We start from the raw sequence: 3,409 nt of genomic DNA on the forward strand, positions 1-3,409 counted from the left end.
ACGACAGAACAGAAAGAGTAGAAGAAGAAGTGCATTTAAAGAGGAGTGTAAACAAACAAAAACAATGGTGGATTCTCTGGATAACATGGCGGCCATCTTTAATATTAAAAACCAGGCGCTGCATCTACATGTAAACATATGTAACATACTTAACTTATGAAGGTAAAAGAAGTCACACATCACACCAGCTGTTCGTTAGACCCGTCCATCCTCCACAACATGTGGCCTGAAGCAGACTTTGAAGACGTTTCCCTCGTTGTATATACAGGTTTCTTAGGAGACCAGAACAATGGAGGTGAAGTACATGTAGTTTGTGGATCTCTCTCCAGTTTCCATGAATCTCTGTGTCCAGATCTTCGAGTTGTCTGTTTCCACCTCCAGCAGTTACAGAGCAACATTATCCTTCATTAGGAGTTGTGTTTGTGTTCGCCCGGGGAATGGAAGTCCAATATTCTCTCCTTTAGCTCTGCTTTTGGTCTCCACCAGCTCCTGAAGTAAATCTCTGTCTCTATATCTGCTAAACGCTCCACTATGTTCACCAGCGAGTCTCTAACTGTGTCTGCTGTTTGCTGCTGAGCACATCGTGCACAAGTGAGTTTATCAGAGCTTGTTCGGTCAACACTCGCAGCTAAAAGAGGCTAAACTGTGACTTTCTCTCTGCAATGGCCAGAGGTCTCATGTTCAGGCTCATGATTATTGGGCTTCATCTGAAAGAAAGTGCTGAGGAGACTTCGTGTAACAGGAACCACACCGGTCTCAAGACGCTTTCACAAAAGCAAAGTGCTGATGTCAGCGATTCTTTTTTCTGCTCGTCTTGTTGTTTTGTTGAAACTGAATCTCTTTCCCTCGACGTCTGAGAGAAACTCTGTGAAGCTGTTTCCTGCTCAACTAACAACTAACTAACAGTCCAGGTGTCGGAGGACGTCCTCCTCTCTAACATCTTCTTTTGTTCTCTCCCTGTGTCCGTCCCCACCTCCTCACACAGCTGGCAACCAGCTCAACCTCATAATCACCAGAAACTGCTCGACCTTGAACCTCTCTGTAACCTCGCCTCACATCTCTGATCACTTTCTCATATCCTCCTCTCTCCTCCTCTCCCAATCTGACAAACCTAACTCCCCTAATACTGGACCTGTCCACCGTAACCTTCACTCCCTCCTCAGCCGTCCTCTCAGCACTCCCTTCATCGGACTCTCGTCTCCACTCCGTCCTCCTCTCTGTCCTCTCTGTCCTCTCACTCGTGCAGCAGGTTCGCCATCTATTTCAAGCTCATGCACTTACAAGATTCTTGCTGTTCGGAGTTGTATCCTCATGCACTTATTGTTGTCTGTCTGTCTGTCTCTGTCTGTCTGTCTGTCTGTCTCTGTCTGTCTCTGTCTGTCTGTCTGTCTGTCTGTCTGTCTGTCTCTGTCTGTCTGTCTGTCTCTGTCTGTCTCTGTCTGTCTGTCTGTCTGTCTGTCTGTCTGTCTGTCTCTGTCTGTCTCTGTCTGTCTGTCTGTCTGTCTCTCTCTCTGTCTGTCTCTCTGTCTGTCTGTCTGTCTGTCTGTCTGTCTGTCTCTGTCTGTCTCTGTCTGTCTGTCTGTCTGTCTGTCTCTCTGTCTGTCTCTCTGTCTGTCTGTCTGTCTGTCTCTCTGTCTGTCTGTCTGTCTGTCTGTCTGTCTGTCTGTCTGTCTGTCTCTCTGTCTGTCTGTCTGTCTCTGTCTGTCTGTCTGTCTTCGTCTGTCTGCCTGTCTGACTGTCTGTCTGCCTGTCTGTCTGTCTGTCTGTCTGTCTGTCTGTCTGTCTCTGTCTGTCTGTCTCTCTGTCTGTCTGTCTGTCTTCGTCTGTCTATCTGTCTGTCTGTGTCTGACTGTCTGTCTGTGTGTGTCTGACTGTCTGTCTGTTTGCCTGTCTGTCTACGTGTCTGTCTGTCTGTCTGTCTGCAGGATTACTGGCCTGATTGTGGAAGGTGATTGTGGAAGGTGCAGAATGGTCCGAGGAAGAACTCATAACATTTTGAGTAGATCTGAGTTACAGATACACAAACTGAGTTTCCCTCTCGTTAACATTCAGATAGGGCATTTGTGCTGCATTCATGTGGTGTCGGAATAATCGGAAAAATTAGTTCCCAACTGGGAAAATTGAGGTGAATGCCCCTTAAGTGCGAACAAGAACTCTGAACCAGATATCCACGTGTTGTTTCATTGCTCCGAGCAACACACACATCTTCTTTGTAGCCTCCATGTTGTTTCCTCATCGGTCCTGCCGCATGTCTCAGCTGCTGTTCTAGTTTTATAGAATATTTTTGTGTTAAATATTGTAGAAGGCATTTTCTCGCTGCAGAGATCTTCCCAGTATCAGCATCAGACAGCTGGTTGAACTGGGAGGCTGTGACTGTGAACTACAGGAAACACAAAGTAAATAAATAAAAGCACCTGTGCTCAGCAAACCTTCCTGTTATCTTCATCACATGCAGCTCCTCGGCCATCGGTGTCATCCCCCCTTCTGTCTTTTCACCTTGTGTTATGAAAGTTGGATGAAGCATGTGAATTAAAGATGCCACTGAAGAGTCGACCACATCATGCAGATATAACACAACGCCTGTAACGCCTTCAATTATTCACCGGCTGGAACTCTGGAAATCCTTCTCTGAGCTGCCGCGTCCGTCTGTCCGGCAGGTCAACAGGAAACACTCAAACACCTGTAACCCGTTCATACGAAAAATATTCCTCATTCTGAATTTTATTCAAGCCTGAAATGTCGTCTTGAATTAGATTTTTTCCCGCTCGAGATGAAACATTTAGTCTAGTGCAGTTTGTGCCGGAGAATCAGTTTATTTAAAAGGGTCCAAACCTCTGGTCCCTTTACAGTCAGGGAGTTTGCCAAAGTGAAATCCACACTGAAGCAGGGAAAAAGTGCTGGGCCGGACGGCATCCCTCCAGAAGTCTGTAAGAACTGTGATCTTGACGACATCATCCTGGAGTTCTGCAACCACACCCTTATGACAAACAGCCAGCCTGATATGTGGTCTCTCTCTAACATCATCCCAGTGCCTAAGTCCGGAGATCTCTCGAACCCTTCCAATTTACTCCGGGCCATAGGGACCATGTATAAGGGTACAAGAGGAAAGTTGGTAACCCCAGGTGGCAACAGTGAAGAGTCTGGCTGGAGTGTTGCTAGAGGACCCCTTCCTCTTCATCATAGTCCTAGACTATGCGCTCAGGAAGGCCATCAGTGGATGGGAGCTAGAACTCGGCCTCACAATAACACCTAGGAGGTCGAGACGACACCCCGCTCTAGTCCTAACGGACCTGGACTATGCGGATGACTTCTGCTCTCTGACCGCGTAGAGCAAGCACAGGAACTCCTGGGCAGAGTGGAGACAGAGTGCGCCAAGGTTGGCCTTCAGCTAAATGCCAAGAAAACTGAG

This window comes from Cottoperca gobio, chromosome 17, assembly GCF_900634415.1.
Source record: "Cottoperca gobio chromosome 17, fCotGob3.1, whole genome shotgun sequence".
Taxonomy (NCBI): domain Eukaryota; kingdom Metazoa; phylum Chordata; class Actinopteri; order Perciformes; family Bovichtidae; genus Cottoperca; species Cottoperca gobio.